At 37.5% G+C, this 24,759-nt stretch overlaps 2 long non-coding RNA genes across 2 annotated transcripts; one reads left to right on the top strand and one right to left on the bottom strand.

Annotated features, from left to right (window-relative positions):
• Window positions 1–1,032: 1,032 nt before the first annotated feature.
• LOC128803719 (uncharacterized) lies at window positions 1,033–4,259 on the bottom strand. Its single transcript, XR_008435817.1, has 4 exons — window positions 4,170–4,259; window positions 3,463–3,556; window positions 2,160–2,415; window positions 1,033–1,150 (listed from the first exon to the last, which is right to left on the bottom strand). It is a non-coding gene; the product is annotated as an uncharacterized LOC128803719 (long non-coding RNA).
• Window positions 4,260–9,878: 5,619 nt separating this feature from the next.
• LOC128803761 (uncharacterized) lies at window positions 9,879–16,762 on the top strand. The gene is made up of 3 exons (XR_008435825.1): window positions 9,879–9,906; window positions 15,658–15,735; window positions 16,358–16,762. It is a non-coding gene; the product is annotated as an uncharacterized LOC128803761 (long non-coding RNA).
• Window positions 16,763–24,759: the final 7,997 nt, after the last annotated feature.

The following is a 24,759-nucleotide window of genomic DNA, read 5'->3' as shown; positions in this document are numbered from 1 at the left end:
AGACATTTGAGAATTGACCATAAAGTGAATAAGCCTTGCAGCACAGCAGAAGTGAATAGCTCGTTGTTCTCCAGAAGTACAAATGAGAGGCAGGTTCTCCATCAGCTGCAGCTTTCAGGTCAAGGAGTTCTGTTCAGGGTCAAACTGTGACAGGTTAAGTTTGGTAAAGGACAGAGACAGATATCATAGTTCTTAACTTTAGCAATGTCCCTAGAACAGAAATTATAACATCTTATTACGTATCTGAGATACTTTCTCTCTCAAAGTGGGATACCCAGAGCAGCTAAAATTGGCTAAGTGAGTAACACCAGTGACACAGGTTAGCTAAAGTCCCATGCCTTCTTTAAGTTGATGTTTCTCCCTGAGACTTTGGAACAGCACTTTGCCACCTAAGAATCCACACCACAAAAATTATTTTTGAAAGAAAACCCCTCAATACTTTCCCCCCCAAAGAATATAATAATGTTTTTATTTCCAATTAAAAGAAAAAGATATCACTGTGTAGCTACAGACATAGCAGTCTTGTCAAACCTACTTTTCACAGTGAAGCACTGCAGCCAGTTTGGGTGTATCTATACAGCAAATAAAAAAGGACCAGGAACCAGCCTTTGGCTTGTTGCCACAAGGCCATCTGACTGACAGATTTTATACTTCTTAGGACTAGTCTCCTATAGAGAGATTTACCCTGCAGGCAGCATAAGAAGAGTATCAACTAAGAGTTAAGCAGTGTGGACAGTAAGGATTCAGTGCTGAAGTCTGCTCTGCTGTTGTCTTTTATTTAGAGAATTTTCCCCCTACTACTCTGGGGAAGGAGTATTGTTTTCTCTCCCTAAGAAATTATGAAAGAAAAAAGCAACATTTGTAAAAAAGGATTACAGAATATATTACACTAGTTGACAGAAACTGGGAAAAAATATGCTTTTGGGACATACACTTTTTTACATTTCTGTCATAGAAGCTTCAGTCTTGAAAGCTAAATACATGTTGGAAGAAATTACTCTTGTTTTAACCTGTTTATAAGACATGCCTTACTGTGACGAGGTGAATTCGAGATTTGTTGGGCCAGAAAGAAGAACAAGCTGGGAATATGGCTTTCCAGTCTGGTGATGCTGGCTGCTTAGTGATTCCAGGTTCTGCTCCCCAAAAATATCTGGCATTTTGGAATATAAGCCAATGATTGTTGAATGCAAAACTCAGCAATGTGATTGCAAGGAGGAACCAGAAACACAGGACTCTCCTTCTAAAGTAGGTGCCCTAAACATTTACATTCAGTGGAGATGTCCATAAACTGCTACTGTCCTAGTGGCTACAACCTTCTTCCAGGAGGATATGATGGAACAGGGACTGCCTGTGTGGATGTTCTAGCCAGTAGACATGTGAAAAAAAAAAAAAAAAACCACAAAAAAACCCCCAAACATTATTTTTCAGGGAGAAAGACAAAAATTTCCCTTGTATTTTATAGGCAACTTGATAGTGCTGGAATGAAATCAGTAAGAAAAGCCACTGCGTGAAGCCCCAGTGAAGCCTAAACAGAGAAAGGCTCAATTTCCGAAATGAAAAGGAGTTTTAGGCAACACCTAGGGCATCTAGTGTGCCTCCTGCTGTTCTTGGAAAGTGACAAATCAAGGTACCCAGTGAGCAACAAATATTTCCAAGGATGCTGTTTTGATCTAGTTTCCTTCTGAGTCTTAGATTAGGTGTCTAAATCTATTCTTGGAAACAGTACTGCTCTAAAGGTATAGTCAACCAGGGTGAAACATGTCTGTGCATTTGCAGTGGCACACACATATCTGCATTCTTCTGGAATCTCTGTTATCAGCTTAGACAAAATCATTGAGCAAATCACATTAATGTTGTCCCCTATCATTACCTAGTTTAGGTGTTATGACTACATATCACCACTGAGAGGACAGAAAAAAGTGAAGATTTGGCAGGCTGGGATGGTAGGCAGGCTTTCTTGAATTTAGATGCTAGTCACTGTGACTGAGTAACCTGAATAATGTCTAGCTTAATTCATCATTTACAAAATGGGGAATTGATATCAAGATCTGCAAAGAGGGGTGGAGATATATGCTGATGAAGCAGATGAAAAGAACTAAATTCATGCCAAATACTATTACAATTTCATGAATGGCAGCTAGATGCTGACCATCACCCACCTGCTTCTTGTAGCCTTTTCTTCACCAGTCCAGAGGACCATAGTTTCTGATGAATTTCATCTAGCTTTTGATCCTGTTTTGAATCAAGTTTCAGGCTCTGAATCAGAAACCTAAAAATTATACCAGGCCAAATACCTTTCTACCATGCTATTCCTCTAGCAGATGAGACATCTTCTTCATCAGTGAAAAGTATTGTCCATCTTAGCAGAGAGATATTGAGTTTAGTCATGAGGATGCCAGGCCAACTGTGTCAGTGCTAAACAGACAAAGAGGTGCGAAAAAGTGTGTCGTCTTTGTGTACTCAAGTAAGTTGAACTGTAGACCCTGAATTTCTAATTAGCTCTTAAAAGTTTGTTGCCATTTTTACTTTGATGTTCTGTCTAAATGCACCATCACACAAGCAAAGAAATAAATACTGAAGGCATTTAAATGACTGCAGAACAGTAAAAGGAAAAACCCCACAACAACCAGGGAATTCAAAACTTTGTTTTGTCTGCTTCTTGGAATGGACCTGAATAAGTACTATGTTAAAAACAGTATTTCCAACAATGTTATGCATGTGAAGACTGCTTAGATTGCAGTAAGACATGGCCACAGTTGTAAAAATGGTGCTTTAACTATCCCCGAATTTAATGTACAGAGTATTGGCAATGTACATATTCTTGGCAAATTCCTTCATAAGGTTAGGACTGAGGTGAGTACATATGTTAATGCTCACCAGATCCTTCATACAGATAATCTCTACTGGTACTTCCCTGAATATGACCTTATTACTGATTTTGTGTCCTTCTGAGTAATGCAAGTGTGCTATGCAAAGATATAGTATAGGCTTAAAATCATATTTGTACTTTTGCTTGAGGATTTTTATTTTGTTCAGCATAAAACACTATCTTGAATCCTGAAAAGGGCTTGTTACATGATTTTACATTGTACCACAAAATTGTACCACTTTTAAAATAGGATAATTTTATTTTGCCCTTCTGGTAAATGGCTTTGGGGTTTGCAAAAGAAGCAGGGGCCTTTGAGTGTTGGATGTTAGTCTCTGCATGAAGTCATAGTAATTATATCTTTTACTCTGCCTCTATTTAAGCACACAATATATACGTATATAAATAAAATGGAATGTAAATTTGGCCTTTAAGTCCTGGCTCTGGCATGTTGTATTACTTATTTTATGTCAGTCCTGTGTAATATGATACAGATCTGCATTCTCGTATCACTTGTTTGGTCAGAACCAGTGTTTGTTTTACCATCTTACAAAAGCAATAACTCTTACAGCTGTCCAGATAGATACAAATCTCACCTGAAACATTCAGAATGAATCCTAAGATGGTTTGCTGGCAGCCAGAGGGGAAACTGCAGTGCTCTTGCTCCTTTCTTCTACTGTGGCCTGAACACTGAGAAAAACAATATTTACAATCGAGTGAGTTTCCAAACTGCCCAACTTTTCAGATGTGTGTTTTTTATATGTTAAATATGGTTCAGAAGATTAAAGTCTTCATTTTAGGCAAAGAAAGGAAATAATGTTTCCTGTCCCATTTGCCAAGCTAAGTGAACAACTGTTCCAGCACAATTAGAATTGTTAATTGATTTGAAAACATAGGGCTTTGAAGGTGGAAAACTGCTGACATTATTTCAATGGGGAAATGCACTCCTGAGAGAGAGCACTGCAGTACAATTTCTCTCCTTGTTTTGTTGAATATACATCTATAAAAACACTGTGAATCATGCAGTAAAAACTGCTGTGCTGATATCATAAATCTCTGATAATAAAAATTTCATTGTTGAAACAATAAAATAGACTTTTATTATAACACAGAGTATCCACCTAAACATTGTCCTTTTAGCTTCTTTGAGTTAAATGTATGCACAGTTTTACAGTCTATAAACAGATCTGGAATAAAAGTTAATAAATGTCAAAATTTGCATTTCAAAAAATTCTTGCTGCATTTTAGGGAAGATCAATCTATGAACCTTTCAACATTATGTCAAATGAAATGCTAATTGTACCTTTAGGAATTTCAGAGACAGTGACAAGAAACTAAATGCTCTGTTCCTTTGCATCAGCAAGTCGAGGATAATTGTATATCTACTCTTGTGAACTTCTAAGAAAAAAAGAGAAATGCTAAGGAAAAAGGATTTTCTATTCTTTAACTCAGGAGGGTAAACTCCTTCAGCCATCCTTCATCAATCTACTTTCAAATAAATTGTGTTAACATGTTGACAATGGACAAATCACACAGAGCTACATTTATTCATTTTATAATAGGTTTGTCAAATGAACTTCAACTAGAGATTTAAGAGTGAGAAATATTTCCATCCAGGAACAACTGACTTTTCCTATCCAAGTTTCTAGAACAGTTCTCAGCACAAATTTCTTTTTTTGGGAACAACGATCTTTCTCATCCCTCCTCAAATACTAGTAAAGTACTACTTCTTCTTAGGGTGAAAACACTAAATACATAAAGGAGACATGTAAGAGGCTTTTTATGTCCTCTCTGGACAAATGTGTAATGTATCCCTTGTTTTGTTTAGGAATCAATCTTGGCCGTTTACCTCTGAGCGGTACAAATTGTATGCCATAGTGGTAAGTGCAAGAACACACTCATGCAATAAGGAAAACTAGCTGCAAAGTAGCACCTTATTCAGGTTTGCAGTGTTTTCCCTGGTATTATCCTATCTTTGCTATATTGAATATATTTCCTAAAGCTACACAGAGACTTGTAAATGTTGAAATGTTCACTTACTGTGTGAAAATTGAGAGACAGAATAAACCTGGGGAAATGTTTATGCTCGTGTTAACATATTCAGTCAGCTTTATCCTGCTCAGGCCTGGACTAGGCATCTTCTAACTCTTTAAATGCTTTTACAGCAAACAGTTTTTGGTTTCCAAAACAGAGACCAGCCTCGTCATGCCTTTCTGGCTTATGGTCTATAGGCCCACATTTGTGCATTTCAGGTTGTTCACTGTAAAAACACTCCAAACTATATTTCAGTTAGGAGTTATATAACTCAGATGTACTTCAGAACTAGAATTCATATTGGAGAATATACTTCTATTTGTGTTGCTGCTATATATCTGAAAAGGAAGCTTCAGATCCTACAGTCAGGTATTTGAGACAAATGCTGTTTTCACTAAAGTCAAAGATAATTTTGTCTTAAGTGTGAATAGGAATTAGGTGGAACTCCTTTTATTTATAGGTCCACAAGAATACGTAATGGCTGACATATTTTTAATTTACACTAAATAAATATGAAATTATGTATTCAGAAGGGATATATTTGAGTAATTTCAGCCCTTTGTTTCTCTCACTTCTACCACACAAGCTACTTAATGGTTCAAATTTGATATCTGTCAATTTTTTTTCAAGAAAGCTAAACTCTATGCCATCTCCATGCCATATAATAGCTAAATAATCAGAAAATGTGGTAGACATGGATCTTTCTTACCTAGCACTTTTTTTAAGCAACTATTTCAAAATGCATGATTCCTCTGTTTTTCAGTAAAACTAGTCCCTGACCCTGTTTTCTAATAAAATGGTATTCAGCTTCATAGTCACCATAGATATATTGGAACAAGAAGCAGTACACATTAAAATAAAAGAACATAAGAAAAATATTTTTGAAAAGTGGCATAATCTGCATAATTTATTGCATACTTCATGCAATGAATAACTATTCCATGTAACAAACAGCACTGTGCTACAACTTTTCGGAATAAGTGTATTTCAGCAAGTGAATCAAACTTTTAACTGTAATTTCCAATCAAATTGAAGACAATTCACTGGGGCCCTTTCTTCACCAGTATATCTTTCACAACTATAAAAATCGCAATTAGGTGGATACTTTTTTTTTCTTTTGTGCACATATGAAGTGAAATGAAAATAAAGAGCAGATAGGAAACAGACAGAACTTTCTTAACCACAATGTTCATCTCTCTTTTTTTTTTTTTTAAGAGTCAAAACTGCAGGCTAATAAAGACCATTTAAAATAAAAGGGACCATTACTCCTCAGTTTTATATGAGCTTACATGCTTTCATTGTGCAAAGTGTGTTATTAATTTAACATGCCAGATTCATAGGTTTCTGCAATATCAGGTTTGATGTATTCATTATCGGCACTCAGTACATTAATTCACGCTGAAGTCCGGTAAATCAAAATTATACCATCTGGCTTCCTGTTCTTAATGATGAATTTGATGTAGGGGTGATTAAGATTGTTAGGCTTTTGAATTTTAATGTAAAAATTAGGGGATTAAAAAGGCATTTAGAAATGACCAATAGTTAGAATAAACTTACTGACAGGATCTAATTTGTGTACTTGCTAGTAAAGCTCCATTTTAATTAGCAGCCACAGTCTTTCAGCACAAGCTCAAAGAGACAGAAGTTTAGTGATTAAGAAGATGAAGCTGTTAAATTGATAAATTGACCTTGAAATACTTGTAACTGTGGGGGATGGCCTAGTAGTTGTATGGTTGGTATGTTGTGCTACCACACGGGGGAAAGGGTTCCATGATTGACCCTGTAATTCTGCCTTTTTAGATGATTGACCATCTGGGGATGGGACAAATCACAGAGGTGACCCCCTCAGTGTCTAAATTCAATTGCTCAATTTGTAAGCAAACAAATTCCATTATTATTCAGCACATGCTGGCAGATAGCCTGAAATACCACCTCAGTTCTTCAACATCTTACTCACTACATTTGCCAGAGAGAGGTGCTAAAACAAGGTGGAAAAGATAATGGGGTTGAAACAACATCATAAGGTGAATGATGACCTGTCAGCTTCCATTGAGAGCAGAACAGTCAGGGACAAATTTGGCTCTCACTTGTCAAATGTTCTTGACAGTGTCCAAGCAGTCAAATCTTTGACAAGACAATTCCATTGTATCTATGATATTTTATTAATCTAAAACAAAGACATTGCATACTGTTGCAGCAAAATTACTGGAAATCTTTAACAAGGCAGATAAAATATGTAAGAGCTATAACATGCAAGGGGAAGATAGCTCTGCTTAGGGTGTTTGAGCTTGTTAGAGCTGCATGAGATCATGTGGAATCATACTAGGGTCAACAAGCTAAAGCAACACAAATTCACACACATAGTATAATTGAAATAACAATAATAATAATAATGATAAAAGCTATTGCTCCCATGCTTTGACAAAGTTCCAGTTATTTGTACCATCTCAGAGAAATGTGATAATATGTTAGATCTCACCTTTCCATTAAAATTCCTAAAGGTAGGCACTAATATTGGTACACTGTGGCAGGTATAACTTACAAGAGAAAACGAGTACATTTGTACATATCAACAGTTTGAAGGATTCTTATTCCTCAGCAAGTCACGGAATATTTTAAGTCTTATATTTTAGAAGAAATCGAATCTTGACTAACCACTGCAATTTATGTCATTTAAAATAAGATATATTTGAATAAGTATATTTTTCATGCCCTAAAAAGACTGATGTCTTCTTTTATAAGCTCATCCTGTGACACACTTGAGTAGGTAGGTATATTGATTTTTTTCTTTTTCTGATGGCAATGAAGTGTAAATGGAAAATATCAGACTTGGCAATCACTTAAACCATGTGAAAATTTCAGAGTGAAGGCTATTAGAGTCACTTTGTGATCTCCCTAGATGACCAAGGAAAAAAACATTTCTACATTTCTTCAGATCCTTTGTGTGACAGCTAAGGAGAATAACATTTTTTCTAATATGCCAGTTTTAGTCTCTAGTTGAGAATAACCTCAGTGCTTTCTTATGTCACTAGCTGAGAGAAGATGAAAGACCCAGCCTTGTGTAAATGGCTTTGTCTAACCATCAGTCTTTAGCTCTGCATGGCAGCTGTACTATTGACATTAGCTTGTGCACTGGGTGAAATTGAAGTGAGTTAAATGTGACCTTGGCTTAGTTGTTGAAGTAGAAATGAACTCTACTGGGAGTGAAAAAAAATAAGACCAGTTTCTCTAACTTCATTTTTTCTTTAATGAGTTTAACAGCACTCTTAGGATTTGATACGTTTTATAAAAAAGCTTTTATTTCCTTTTCTATTATACAGTGAGTAATCACCATTAGTAAGGTTAGCTTGCCCTTTCTGTATAAAATCCTGATTTTAGGTGTTTATATCCCAATTACTATAAAAAGCAGATCTCTCTCAGAAAAAATCCAGTCTTTTCTTTATGCTGTCTGCTGTACCATTTCACAAAAACCTGTTACTGCACTTATTATAGTTGAACACTAAAAAAAATGCCAAATGTTCAGTGTTTCTAGTGACTTTGCATTGTCTTTAGGTCAAATTGAATTTTACGGTAACACTTGCTAGTAAATCATGTGCTCAATATAAGAAATATGCAGATAAGTGATGATGGTTTGGAGTCAACCAAGGATTTTCATCTTGTTTGTATTCTGCATTTTTTAATGTGTACAACATGCATGAGATATCTGAGGATGGTCACAAGAATCAGGAACAACTAGTTACACTGGCTACATCCAGATCTTCAGTGTATTATGTATAGGGTTTCAACTGGGGACAATAGAATCATAGAATAATTTGGGTTGGAAGAGATTTTAAATATCATCTTGTTCCAGTCTCCCTGCCATGGGTATGGATGCCAGCCACTAGATCATGTTTATCTGGGCCCTGTCCAATTAGGCCTTGTACGCTTCCGGGATAAGGCATCCACAAATTCCCTGGGCAACCTGTTCCTGTGCCTCATCACCCTTACCTGAGTTTTCTCCTAACATATAAATAAAATCTCTCTTCTTTTAGCTGAAAACTATTCCACCTTGTCTGATCACTATCTGCCCATGTAAAAAGCCTACCTCCTCTTTTATCAGCCCACTTTAAGTGCTGGAACACCACAATGAGATCTTCCCAGAATCTTATCTTATCTTCTCCCTGCTAAACAACCAGAGTTCTGTTGCCTGTCTGTGGAAGAGATGGTCTAGTTCTGTTTGTGACCATCCTCTGTACGCACCTAAACAGATCCATGTCTTGTGCTGAGGACCTCAGAGCTGGAAGCAGTACTCTTGGTAGGGTCCCAAGAAGGCAGAGTAGAGGGCAAGAATCACACATTGCTATCTTTTCATCAACATCTCTGCAGGGCTGTTGTCAATGTACTCATGTCTGGGATTGCCCCAACCCTGATGCAGCACCTTGCACTCAAACTTTTTGAACCCTGTTAGGTTCTTTTGGACCCACTTTTCAAGTTTGTCCAGGTTGCTTTAGATGGTATACATTCCTTCTGTTGTGTCAACTACATCACTCAGCTTCATGGTGTTTACTCAAATTTGCTGAGGGTGCACTTGATCTTGTTTTCTCAGTCATTGACAAAGATTTTAAATAGCAACGATGCCAAGACAGAGCCCTGAGGTACATTTGTCACTGGCCTCCTCCAATACATAGAGCCATTGACCAGATCTCTCTAGATGTGTCCATCTAGCCATTTCTTATCTACCAAACAGTCTGCCCTTCAAACCCATGTCTCTCCAATTTAGAGCTAAGGATGTTGTGTGGGACTGTGTTAAATTTGTTAAATTTCTTACAGAAACCTAAGTAGATGCCAACAGTCAGTCTTCCCTTGCTGACCATTGCAGTCACTCTGTCATAGAGGGCTACCCGACTGACCAGGCACAATCTACCCTTTGTGAAGCCGTGTTGGTTGTCTTGGGTCACATCCTTGCCTTTATGTGCCCTAAAACAGCTTCCATTAAGATATATTCCATGGTCTTCCCAGGAACAGAAGTAAGGTGCATTGCTCTGTAGTTCCCTGGTTTTACTTTCTCCCCTTTTTTAAAATAGGTGTGATCAAGACATTGAGGTTTTCACCTGACCACAATGACTTTTCAAATAGGATGGAGAGTGACTTTCAATCACATGAGTCAGTTCCCTCAGGACCATGGGATCATCAGGGGCCAGAGCCTTGTGCCAATTGAGTTTAATCAGGTGGCCTCAAACCTGCTCTTTTATTGTAGTAGGAGGGACTTGGCTCCTCAACTCCCAACCTGGAGGTTTAGAGACTTGAGACATGGGAAGCCTGACAGCTTTTGAAGGCTGAGATGAATAACTTGCAGAGTACCTTGGTTTTCTCCATATCTGTTGTCACTAGGGATGTACAGTGATGGATGCATCGGATACTTGCACCAGTCCACAAGACAATCTCAGTGATATCAAACAGAAGTGTAAACCTTGCATTCACTGTTGGGGTAATAAACTAGACAAATTTCATAGCAAAGGATTTCAGAGTAAGCTGCATAGCTTACCAAGAAGAGGAAGAGGAACTGTTCTGAGGTTCTGTGATCCCAGGACCATTACAAGAGAAAGGAGGCAAGAAATTTTGAGAGGAAAAACAGTCACAGAGAAACAAATCTTACCCTGCCTTTAGAGAGACACATTTCTTGCCTGCTATTGAGATGTCTCAGCTCTGCTGCTCAGACTGAAGGCAGAGTACCTGGGATAACCTAGTCCTGGATTCAGCAGTCTCAAAACTGACCATAACTCTGGAGGGAGAACAATTTGTTCTTGGTAGGAGACCTACACCAAAAAATGCAATACATCTGGGGAAGATCCTTCCATAAGGATGGACGCAACCATTTATCAAAGGGCTATCCATTTCTGCTGGCCATTGGGGCAAGCATTTTTTTCCTGGAAGGTGAGCTTCAGTGAACTTACATTCACAGAATTGAATAGTATAATATGATAAACTATGTGAGGTATTTGTTAAAGTAATCAGAATGTTAACTAAAACCAAGTGAAAGCAATTTGGTTTATGTCAGATTTTTTTTTTTTAATATATATTCAGAAGCCTGTTAATTGCAATGAAATCTCTCCCAGGAATTTAGTCCTTATCAAAATTTCCTTATTCAACATTTGCAACTCTTTACTTGTGGGTGTTATGCCCAACAAAACATTTTCCTGGTTCCATTTCTACATCAGTCAAATAATTCCCACTCGATTACATTTCCAAAGTCCTCTTATGTGGCCCTAGTTTCAGTTTCTTACAATTTACTGCTTATAAGCAATAGGTCAAAGGTTTACGTGATATATTCCACTATACCTAGATTTTCTGTATTGCTGTTTGAAAATTGAAAACCTTTCCTTTCATCTTCAGTGTCTTTCTCTTATATTTTTCTGAATTATGTCATAACCATATATCTGTCCTTGGTCTTAGCCTTTCCAACTGCTCTTTATTTTAGTGTCCACCTCATTCATTTTGACTTATTTTCCAGTTTTGTGCAGTCATCAAATTTCAGCCTGTTACTGCACATTCTGTGTTTCAGGTTACTTTTATATAAGGTGAATAAAATCTGTCTTAATAGTGATACTTTGGCCTTATACTTGTCTGATACTTTCCTCATTCACAACTGTTAGAACTTATAACTACCCTTTATAATATATATGTCAATCCTCAGGACATTAATGTAACATACTCCCAGTACCATAGATCACCAGGCCTGCAGCAAACTTCTCTTGAGTTCTCTGAAAAAAAACTTTGCAATGAACTCTAGAGAAAATTTTTCCATAGCCTTTGTCAGTGTTAATCCATTTGAATTTCTTTAAAACCTTTTTTGCAAACTAAGCAAAGTATCTCAATTCTCTAGTTGTCATAGTTTCTTTTTGTTGAATTTAATTAAGTTCATAAACCTTCTGGATTAGAGGATTATATCACAGGAAAATCCTTTGATAAAATCAGGGATGAGTGGAAACTTCAGTGAGCTGGTATTTTCAGAGGGTTAAAAATCATATGCAGGGCCAGATTTATGTTTTTTAAAAAAATCTGTCAAGGAACAGAAGTTGTGGGCTGGAAACTGCAGCCATTTCAAGCATCCCGTAGGTGTGCAGTGCAGGGCTAGGATATTCTGGACTGCAGAGAAGATGCCTGACAGTGTCAGATTCAGCCTTAAAAAAACACATGGTCAGAAGCAGAGACACAGATAACTCCCAGGAATATCAAAAGCATCTCGAGCATATGGAACAGAAAATATATGGCTGTGTGTATTAGCGAGCATTTTCTTAGTATCTCCAAATGAGTATACATTTCCATAACTCACTGAAGGACATAGCAAATCACAGAATCACAAAGTCGTAGAATAAGCTGAGTTGGAAGGGACCCACAATGATCATTGAGTCCAACTCCTGGCCCTACACAAGACCACAGTCAAGAGTCACACCATGTACCTGGGAGCATTGTCCAAACTCTCGTGAAATCTGTCTGGCTTGGTGCTGTGACTACTTCTCTTGAGGACCATCTTCCAGTGTCCAACCATCCTCTGGGTGAAGAATTTTTTTCTAATATCCAATCTAAACCTCCCCTGACACAACTTCAGGCAATTCCCTCAGGTCCTGTCACTGTTATCCAGAGAGAAGAGATCAGTGCCTGCCCCTCCTCTTCCCCTCATGAGGAAGTTGTAACTGCAGTGAGGTCACCCCTCAGGTCTCCTCTTCTCCAGGCTGAACAGACCAAGCGACCTCAGCTGCTCCTCATGTGGCTTCCCCTCAAGGCCCTTCACCATCCTGGTGGCCCTCCTTTGGACACTCTCTAATAGCCTTATGTCTTCTTTGTATTGTAGTGCCCAAAACTGCCCCCAGCACTCGAGGTGAGGCCACCCCAGTGCAGAGCAGAGCAGGACAATCCCCTCCCTTGCCTGGCTGGTGATGCTGTGCCTGATGCACCCCAGGACACAGTTGGTCCTCCTGGCTGCCAGGGCACTGCTGACTTATGTTCAGCTTGCCACTGACCAGGACCTCCAGGTCCCTTTCTGCGGTGCTGCTTTCCAGCGTCCCATTCCGAAGCCTATCCATACATCCAGGGTTGCACTATCCCAGGTGCAGGATCCAGCACTTGCCCTTGTTGAACTTCATGTTGTTGGTGATTGCCCAATCCTCTGATTTGTCAAAGTCTCTCTGAAGGATCTCCCTGCCTTCAAGGGAGCTAACAACTCCTACCAGTCTTGTAAATGAACCAATTCATGATAGAATACAATTATAGAACAGACCAAGTTTGAAAGAACCTTGAAACATCATCTGGTTCAATATTTCATGGGAAAGGGAGCCTAGATGACATTACTTTGCATCCTCTCTAATTGCACTTCCAGGAGTGAGGACTTCACTTCCAGTGACTGATCCTTCTCACCATATAAATTTTTTTTCTTGTATCAAGATCAAACCTCTCTTAACAAAACATGAATCTGTTGTCTCTCATCTTCTCCATGTGGTTCTTTGCGAAGGGAGAGTCTCCACCTTCTTTGCACCTGCCCTTTAAGTGTTAGAATACTGTAAAAAGGTATTGAGGTAAGACTGTACTGAGTCTTCTCTTCATCAAGAAGAAAAGACTGAATGCCTTCAGTATTTCCTCATAGGACAAGTATTCCAGTCCTTTGATCATCTTTGTGGCCTTTCTTTGGGTCAACTTCTTTCTGGAATTGTGGGGACCCAGTCCTACCAGAGCCATAAAATCACAAACAAATGATGGTAGTTCTTCAGAATGGAAAGTGTAAGGCTTAAAATTTACTCTTGTTCATTTTTTTCCTTTTTCCTTTTTCTCTCAGAGTACATGATCCAATGCTTTAAATGTCTTCTTATTGCTAGAATTGTATGGCAAAGTTTCCAGTATTCACATACATTACTAGTGATCACCCATCATTTTATAGAGTTTTATTTATTAACACAAAAAGAGTACCAAAAGTAAGAAACACAGAACTTAAAAGTATTTATAGATAAACAACGATTCATATGGTTTTAAGATAGAAATGAACTTCTAAGTAATTCTGAAATTCACATGCAGGGCCTTATACAGCTTTTGAAAATCCACGTAATTAATTTACATCTTTACCTTTTAAAGTATTTGGTTCACCTTTAATGTTAGAAGTCAAGCTTTCTAGATTTTAGCTAGATCACTTCTTAAATATGTGCTACTTTGCCCTTTTCAATTCCAAAGGGATTATAAATAAACTTGCTAAAGGTTTGCCTATCTCTTTTGGGACGCTTCATCAAATGTGTACCTTCTGGTCCTTTAGTTTTGTCAGTCTTTAAATGTTCTAATTTCTAGGTCACCTCTTCTGGCACGATCTTGAGTTTCTTCAGTATGCTTTCCACCTCTGCTGTTAAATTTATGTCTGTTTCTGGCATCTGTTCCCAATCCTCCTTTGTGAACACTGAGGCTCAGAATTCATTAAAATTTTTAGCAATGCTTACCTAGGCTGTCAATAAATTACTTTCACTGTCTTTTTGAGGCCTTATTGTGTCTTTCAGTGATGTCTTGCTCTTATTAGTCAGTTTATCCTAACTTTTTTTCCTGATTTCTCCTTTCTCTTACAACAATGTAACTCAGAAGTCACCGTGTTGAAAATTATTATTATAGGAATCTTTTAACATCTGTTTGATCTTACTCCTCCTTTTTCCTCCATATTGTTCCCTATTTTGTGTTCATTTTGACATTTTTCCACATCTCCCAACCTGCTGTAAACAAGTGAATTGCCTTTAGGCAGATCACTTTTCTAATACTACCCAAAGACGTTACGCCTTCCAAAGATATAGTAGATTGGATTCTAATATACTCTGTACTTAGTCAATTATTTTAATTAATGTAAATTAAATGCAAAGAACCATAGAAAAAGCTATTGAAGCACTCGCATTGCCTGGGTATCAACATTTATCAGACAGAGATCAAATCCATTGTATCAATGAAGCTGTTCTAGGCTGGTGTCCATTTTCTTCCTCTCAGTGTTGAGATTTTTGAGGGAAAATACCTGCATCAAAAATAAATTCAAAAGTTTGGTGTTTAAAGTAGAAACCTAGAGTCAACTGAAAACTGAATGCAGATATTGCCACCTAGTAACAGCTGCAAATCAATTTAATTATGGTTATCTATACAAGGATTTTGCATAATGCGACCTAAATGTTAAAGATACCATTAATGTTTGTATAATATCAATAAAATCAGTACAGGTCCTTGCATGGATGCCTTTATGCCTGTTTAAAAATGCTGCAGATCAATTAAGATTGTACCAATGCATTTGTATAACTATTTTAAAATTGTCTAAGGAGCACCTAAAAAGATGTGGGTATTTGTACCTTCCATTTTGAGGCCACCTATAATTCTAATCACAGTTGTACACCACAGTCATTAACCTATTTGAGACCCTGATAAATTCAGAGCTATAACGATTATTACTACTGATACTATCTTTGCTATGCATCTTTGCATACACATATCTTTGAAAAAAAACATGAAGCCTCATTTTATTTTCAAAAATTTTCATATTTACCTGTTTTTCCCTCCAAATATAGGGAATTTTTCCTTCCTTCTCCCCTCCACCTGGCATTTTGTTGTCTATTTTGTTGTTTGCTATTATTGTCACTTTGTCCACCCATCTGCTTCTTCAGGCTATTTCTTTCCTCATTTTTGACAGTGCCTGTATAATGTTTCTCACACATCTGGTTTCTCCCCTATATACTGGCTTAAGCCCTCCCTCATGTTTCTGTGTATCCTCTTAGCATCTGGTAGATCACTGCCTGTTTGAGGAGCTGCCTATTCAGAAAGCAACTTTCTGCTGCAATGTTGTGAAACTCCAGGTAGGCTGGGGTGAAGCTACAGTAGAAAATAATTATTATTCAGTGACTGATGCAAAAGTTCTGTACATAATGAAAGAGCCTATTGTTATGCATGTACTCATGAGGATAGTTTGAGGGTTTCTGAAGAAACCATTGGTTTAAATATTTCAGTTAAAATCTCATTCTTAATGTTACATCAGTATAACTCTTTATTTAATAAAAAATGGAGTAAGCTTTGAGAGTACAATTTTTTACAATTATCCTTCTTATTTGTTCACAGCACTCCAAGAATGCTTTTATTTACATACTTTCAGAAACCCAACCACCTAGGGCTAGCTAATAGGGAAATAAGGTCATGCAGCCTTATTCAGACTAACACATCTGCCTTGTGCTCTTTCCCCTTAGTATTTTTTCCTCCACAAACAACATTTCTTCTTTCTATTTCTTGAACTCATAGATGCTTCTTGTTCTTCCCCCATCACTGTCCCTATACAACCATTTAGTTACTCTGTGCTGCCAGATTTGTGCAATTTTTCTCATTGGTGGAGCGCTGGTGTGAACCATACTGGTTCACATTTATTACTAATACACATTATATTTTTATATTTTTGCGTGGCTTCAAGAGTTTTCTTATGTCTTACAGGAAAATACTTGCCACATATAGTACAGAAGTGAACTCCACACCAAATCAAGTGGAAGAGCCTTGCAGAGCCCAATTTGCAGGAAGGGAGTCAGACAATCTTTCAGCCATACTCATACTCTCCCCCTGCTCCATGCATGAACAACCATGCAGGGTCTGAATTTCTATTTGCCTGCAGACACATTGCTTGTCTCGTGGCTTTGGTGGCTCAGCTTTCCTTTGATTCAGACCCACATTTTTTCCTCATTTCTTGCTCCTGGGAAGAACATTGATGCCTATCGGGGGAAGCACCCTGTGTTAGTCACTGTTAGTCTGACATTAAAATCACCGACAGTTTAGAAGACTTGTTTGTCTTTCTTAAAATAACTGTTTATCTCATCATAAGTGCTACCTTGGTCCAATAGTGCAGGCACATCAGCTCCAAATTCCATCTGTGTGACCACCCTTGTCAGGTCTACACACTTCCTGTTCTATACAGAGTGGAGTAAGCACAAAAATTGATTAATTCAGTGGTTGGTTTCCCTTTTGTAGTCATGCACACCATCCAGTCTCGGACATATAAAGGAATAGTCTTCAAATTTTTCCTAATTTGTATATTTAATCTACTTTTTCCTTCTTTAATAGGATGAAACATCCCTGTTCAGGTATTTTTTGTGTTCTGCTATTATACCAGTGTTTTGTCCATTACTGTATAATTATTTTCATTTCATGATGGTACCTAAGTAATTTATCTCTGGTATAGAAACCTGTCAGTTGTTTTTTTTTAATTCTAAGTATTGTACATGCATTGAATTTCTCTTATCTGTCATGGCAGTAATGTCTTAAAATATTCCATATGGTATATAAGTCTGACCTCTCTAGCCCAAATCCACACTGATCATCACTGTTTCAAGGAGAAGTCTTTCATTTAAAAAAAAAAAAAAACAAAAAAACCCAGAAGGTGGCTTTGAATATTTTAATTAAACAAATTAGTTAAATTCTATTTTCTGAGGTTGCCTCTCTTTCCTTTTTAATAATTAATAGTTTTAGAACTCTTTACTTATGTCTCTAAGGACTAGAAAATCTTCTTTAGGAAATTTTAGGAAATCTCTTTGGAAAGAAAGAAAAAGTGATTTTTCTGTGATAACTGTGACAAATTTAGTTGGACAGAGCATCTAAAAATATTTCACTAGTGCTATGTAAATAGCAAATGCGGTTGGAAATAATTTGATGCAAACTTGAGTTCATGCCTCTATATCAGGAAAGACATGAAGTAACACCAGGATTTTTCTTGCTTCTCCATGCTCTTGAGCTTTTCCCCATGGAAAGAACTTACAGGAAATACATTGCATTAGCAGCACCTGCATTTGTAAAAATGAAAATACTTTGTCCATAGGTAGGGTCTTACAGTATACCCTATATACTGTGAAACTGGCAAATTCTTTTTGCCCAATTTTGATAGATTAATACCTTCACTGTATCTTGACTGCTTATGTGCTTTATCTAGGCTTTTTTGGCCGGTAACATCAAAAATGTGCAGTCCACTGATGTGGCACACACTTGATCTGCTATGGATGCGTAAAACATCTCAGCTATGTTTATTCTGTTGCTACTCAGAACCAGCTGAATGCTGCTGAAGGCAATGGGAGTAAGTCTGACACATGTGAAAGGAATCAGACCCATCATCAGATATTCTGCTGAATATTCTGTTGAACTGTTGCAAATGACATCCAGAGCTGAACTGAAGACAGCCACATTTTATAGTGAAATAATATTGTGTTTCTGAGTGGGGCATGCTCCTTATGTCCAAATGCCAGAACTGTTACTGAGAAAGGTTTCTTGATGTGGAAGGAAGGACGAGGTGATTGGAGGGAACAAGGAGAACAATATAACACAATTGTAAGGAGAGACAGAAGAGCATATTGGGGTAAATTTGTAGCCAAAAGGTGTCATGATGAAGAGTAGAGAAACAAAAATAATTTGCATTTTGTGCAGCACCTTTTAGTCAAGAATATCAACATACTTTGTAGCTTAGCTTAATTCTGTCTGTTGCTATAAATAATTACTAGTAACCCATCCTAAGATGGTTACTTATGGCATGTGGAAAACAGTAAGTGACTTCCCTAAAGAGCAAGTCCACAAGAAAGTTGAACACTCTGTTCTGACTCCTTCTGACTTAGCCAATAAAATATGTTCCTCTGAAGGACATGGAAACATAAAGCAATAAAAAATGGAAGAAACAAAATGATGCAATGATTCTGGAATACAGCCTTCACCCTTGACTTTCATGAAAGCTTGTGTTTGTTCTGTCTCTGTTGCTCTTACAGCACAGCTGTAACTCCCAGCACTACTGGGATTTGACTTCTAAGGTTGCCTTTGATATTTCACTCGGGAATAGGGTGACTAGAGGAACAGACAAGGAAGACAATTATTTCTAGCTTGCATTCTTGCTTTTCTAGTACAATAGCTATCCATGAGAAAGTAATTTAATGTTAATGGTCAGGTCCTTGAATTACAACTCAAAATCATGGTTATCAACAGGACCATGGCAGAATACATGCACCATATAGACCTCCAGAAAAGTATTTATGTTCACTAGGAATCTTGTTTCTGTTCACTGGAAATCCAGAGGCAGAACCTACTTCAGACAAGCAGTGTCACTGTCTTTGCTTTCAAGGAGTTAAGGACAACACATTTTTCTTTCTGGATACAACTGGTAGCAGGTGCGATTTCACCTTATCATCGAGTGGCTACAGGATTCACCAGGAAGGCAACAGTCTTCACATTGCTTCAGTTTGAGGAGGTTCAGAATGATACCAGGATCGTTATTTTGCCTTGTAAAATTTTGAAACTGGCAGTTTCAAAGAAATCAAGAAAAATGCATTCTTTTCACCTGCTCTCAAAAAGATTTCTTTCTTAGTGAGGGAACTGTCACACAAACAAGCAGTAGACTGAAGCCTGACTGGACAAGGAAAAGAACAGGAAGCTGGAGGAGTGACAAAATGTCCTGAGGTAGATCTGCTACTTATGGAAACATTTATTTTATCGTCTGCCAAAACACCTCAGGAGTCCTCCTCCTTCCTCTCCACCTAATTCTTTTCCCTGTCCCATGACTACTTCAAGAGTTTCTTGCTTCCACAGTTCAGTGAAATGCTGAGTCTGCTGGCTTTGTTTGAGAGGAAAGAAATTCTGATGGGGACTGGGAACAGACATTTTTGAATGGCTGTAGGAGTACGAGCCTGTTACACAAAAACAAAAGCGTAACTTGATTAACATTTAACAAGCTCAGTTCAAAGATGTATCACCCACTTTTCCCAGAAAGAGGCCTGACCAGGAGGTCTGAGACTGCTGTGGGTGGGAATGTTCCCTGCCTTCTAGTTCCCTGTTTTCTTTGGTGTTGCAAATCACAGTAACTGAAATAGAGAGATGTACATAAAAAACCCAAAACAAAACATGTTTGTGAACGTCTCTGTCATTAACGGCAGAGAGCCATTTATACATCAAGTAACTCATGATTATGAAAGTCTGCAATGTCAGTGTCAGAGTAATGATCTAATCAATGCACTGCCTTAAAATATGTGCATATGGGGGATTCTTTGATTTCTTGTGAACCAACGAACCTCAGGGCCTTGCTGCTCTTGGGTATAAGTTGTTCATAATTTTGTTCTAAGACAACATAATTTTTCATATTTCCAGGGAAGTCGTGTTCCCTGGATTACAGTGTATTTTGGAACCACATATGGTTCCTGGTATCTTTTTCTGACTCTGTGCACAGAAAAGCATTCACTGAAAGGTATGAAATCTAGCCTAGATCCACACTTATGTCAGTAGGTAACAGTGTTATATTACTACCAAATGTAATTTTTGGTTTTGTCTGGATGGAGCACTTTGGCCCATCCAGAACTCTGCCTCAAAAATTGCTGGTAAAGGTATTGGGGAATAAAACTTAAAAGAAGAAAAAGAAAATTAGAAAATGTCACTATCAGCATCTGGATGCTTTCACATGCAGTTCAAGGCATTTATCTATTTAATATGATACACCTCAAACTGGACATATATCTATCTATCAGGCTTTTTATAGGAAAAACCAGCAGAATCTGTAGGAGACAGATTAAAATGATAGCTTGAAAAGCATGCTGCCATAACAACAAAGAACAGAAAACAACACTTCTGCAGTGATGTGCAGATAAAAGAAGGGCGACGGGGTGTCAATGTGAACTGCTAAATTTTGTTCCAAAAATAAAAGCAAATGGTAAAAATCTGAACTAATTTGTATAAAAGTAAAAAATTTACTTTAATTGGTGGAATTTTTCTGAATGCAACAGAAATTAAAATCTGTATTAATGGTTTCTTCCTGTAATCAGACCTAATTTAACTGTAGGAAATACAAGGGACTTAAATATGACCAAAAATTACACAGTGCAGTAAACTTTAGTAGTGAAAGAGTAGAGCAACCTGACTAGCATTTCTATCTCTGCTGCTCTGGCTTTGATGAGTATTAGAGAAATAACAATCTCAAGCCTTAGTTCCAGTGAGGATAGTGTGTATGAAATCTGACTTGCCACATCTTACAGAAAATTTTCTGCATGGTGACCTTTTGCCAAAACAAATTGTATGAAGTTGCTAGCGTTTGCAGGTAGTTGGCAGTTTGCTGTCCAAAGCAAATAAAAGAAACTCAATGTGCAGTGACAGTTATGAAAACTGTTGTGTCTAAACAAACTAACCAGAACACAGTTCCTGAGACGCAGTGCCTTATAAATTATTTGTCTACGGAGTAAGCTTAAGGAAAGAAGCATTGCATAACTCAGCCATAAAAATGGAAGAATCTGTGCTTAAATATGACTGCATACTTCTCCTAAATACACCTTGAAAAAAACATATTTATATAAATACGCATGTATATAGTAATGACTTATGCAACATTGTTTTTTCTTGTGGAGATGATACCATGGACAAAATAATGTCCCTGGTTCAGACAAAGTAACATTTCACATTAACAAGGACAAGATTTTTTTGAAATTTTTGGTGGGTTTTAGTGCTTTTGGGTAGAACTAGTATTTTAATTAAAAAGAATGATGTATTGTACTGGCATAAGTCCCAGTAAGACCTAAGTGACTTATAGACCATTTACTAGTATAACAAGTGAAGATCTCCCCAATATCCCATTTATTTTCAGCAAAAAGCTTACAATGGGTTCTCAGTATTTTACTTTTCCCAAAAGTCCATCCTTAATTTTTCATAAAGAAGCAACAAGGTATAGCAATTGGATATAAATCAGTATTTCCCACTATATGCCCAACTTCAAATGCTGGTGCTCAGTCTTAAGTGTGTCATCCAGACTCCATTTACAATTTTAAACTTCTTTCAGCTTGTGGCTTTCAGAGGTTTTCCAAAAGCAGTATGAATCCTCCTGTCAGTATTTCTGCTGGCAATAGTCTTGAGGTTTTTATTTGCCTTTCCCAGATCAAAACCTAAGAGCCACCTATTTCTTCAGTAGTCTGTGAAGGGTTACTTCTACACACTACTAGAGGATAATTCATCCAACCTCTTTTAGACACCCATCATAGGCTGAGATGAATAACTCTCCAAAGACACCTATAATTTTCACTGTAATGGTAGATGAGTTTACTAGTAAATGTATATGAAGAAAAAATCCCACCAGGAGCATCAAAACCATAAAAAGGTTCCAGATGATTTTTTTAAGTACCCAGTGTTTTAAGTTGCTAAATTTACTCATTAAATAGTCTTATCTGACATTATTCATTGTTTATTCTGGTTACCATTAGAGTAAAACGTGATCATAACCATAAGAACAGGTATGTTTATAGTAAGAGATTCAGACTATAGCACCATGCCAACAGACTTTACCCCTAGAAAAATGATACATGATCTCATTTCAAACACCTTAAAAAAAATCAGAATACTGTTGTAGGGAGCTGCAAAAAAGATTTAACATTATTTTGGGTACTTTGAACTGAGACACACCCATATATCCATGCTATGCCATTCAGGCACACCAGTCTGCTTGAGAAGAACCAGAAGTGGGGATGTCAGGCAATTTGCAATACTTGCCAAAGAATCCCTCCTGGCCTTTCTTTTTCAGAAATACAGATGCATCTCCCATTGGCCATCCCAGGTTTTGAATATTCTGTGGTGGAGGAAGGTCAGGAGCTTTGAAGATTCCTATCCCACTGGGAAGGCTGTCGAACTATCTAGAAAAAATTTTCAAATAAAATTCAGGACTAGATTAACCAACCGAGAAACCAGGAAAAGTGGGACTGCACTTTTAGGAATATTTCTGAAATCCCAGTTGTTAGGTTTCTGCTCAAGAAGTGACAGCTTGTGGGATGAACCACCATTTTGCATTTAGGGAAATATGAGAAAGACATTATGTTTATAATAGGGACCCTTACAGATATGTATAGGATACTGCTTGCCAGAAAAGGGGTTTGTTAAATAGCTCCAGAATGGCCACATTCAGATACTAAGGCGACTTCTTTCTTTGAAATCCAGGCTGTTGCTTTCATTTTTCCCCCACATTTTTCTACTGAACTTCTAACACAGTATTTTAGTAAGAAGATGATTCCTACTACACAAAGCCCAAGGATATCCAGGGCTTATATAATGCAACAGAAATAATAGAGCTGAAACTAATGGAGAACTGAGGTAAGCAATGCTAGATTTTATCTAACTATCTTGTAGCCTCATCAAAATGAATTTTCAAGCTTTAAATCTTTAAGAAAAAAAAAAGAAAAAAGAAAAACTAAAACAAAAAACAACCCTGTAGGGAGAAATCAGTTTGAATCGTTTTTGTTTCTGTTAAACAGAAAAGAACCAGATATCCATATGACTTCAAAGTGTCACTCAAAGATTGGTGGAAAAACCCTTGTCTGATTCCCTAATGTCAGAGAAAAGCTGTTTCAATTGTTTTTCTGTGGGGAAAGGGTGTCAGTAACCAGTTAGGCTGATCATAGCTGGTTATGTCTTATATCAGGAGTTATTATATTTATCCATTGTCAATTTTTCTAATTTGAAGAAAATTATTTTACTTCAGTGGATCACTACAAACTTCTTGAACTCCACACTTTTTTTTGCTGTGCGTGTATGTGTCTCTTATTTATTTATGTTTAGCACTAGCAGTTTCCACTAATCAGCTGCAGAATGCAAACAGAATTCCAGCTGGCCTTGGCAAGAGCCTCTGCTGGGAAGTAACCCCAGACAGCTTCACTGTGGCAATTAGGCACTCATTCATTAGTAGTGTGAAAATATAAAGGCTGCTGGAGGAAAACAGACATATATAACATCCAAACTCTTGAAGGAAGGATATTAGCACTAATTTCACAGATTCCATTGCCCCAAATCAATTTATTTCAACCCTGCAAGAAGGTGCCTTGAACTGCAAACAGTGGTTTGTGAAATTTATTTTCTTTCTTCCTAATGAAAAAATTCACCAAATAACCCTAAGGAGCAAACAAGGCCTACACTTCTGGTCTATACACAGTCTTCTTCATAATTTCCATGGACATTTTATGATGGGAATTAATCCAATATCATAGGCACCCTGGACCAGCTGCTGCTGCAAATTGCTCATGCTGTGATTCAGAATTAAGCTACAACTTGGAGAAATTTGCAATTTTTGGTGGCACTTTCGTGTACAGCTCTAAGGTTAACTAACCCTCTAAGCCTATGTAGGAGAAAATAATTTACAGAGGACTGAGGGATAAGGTATAACTGAGGTGCTGGAGTGAATCAGTGTCACTGAGTGCAATTTTGCTGTCAGCCATCGTTCAATAGAGCGTCTGACCATATTCTTAAGAAGAGTGTGATGGTAACCAAATGGGTTGCGTTTGTAATCACTTTAATACTTTGACTTAGGAGACTATTAATCTTGTAGACTTTAAAGAGAAGTTAAATGCAACTACTGCCAAATGTTCAACCACTGAAGACATTCATGGATTCAGATGTTTTCTAGCAGGGAACTTATATCTATTCTAAGGGAAGGCAGTGAAAGGAATCCTACCAAGGTTGAACTATTTCCCACTGCATCCATTACTGATAGAAAATAGTGGAAGGGCAACTAAGACCTGGTTAAGGCCCTTTTTTTATCTGAAAACCATCTTGCAGTGGTATGAAATACCTTAAAGTAACTTGTGGTTACACTAGCTGGCATGTAGAGCCAACAGCCCATTAGCCAGATGAAAATTGCTGCAATGTGACAGATGTTTGACTCCATTTCTGCCTGGAGGCTGGTGTAAACCAGTAACATTAGTTCTTTGCCAGCTGGATAATATTCCTACACTAGGTATTATTTCTTGCTCAGGTGATTCAGTGACTGTCCATTCTTTGTTAGAAATGAAGGAAAAGAATCAGTCCAGGCAAAAGGTAATTAATCTTATTAAAACATACCAAAACACAACAACTGGAAC

Source organism: Vidua macroura, chromosome 2 (genome assembly GCF_024509145.1).
Source record: "Vidua macroura isolate BioBank_ID:100142 chromosome 2, ASM2450914v1, whole genome shotgun sequence".
Lineage (NCBI taxonomy): Eukaryota > Metazoa > Chordata > Aves > Passeriformes > Viduidae > Vidua > Vidua macroura.
This window is presented reverse-complemented; position numbering and strand designations above follow the sequence as displayed.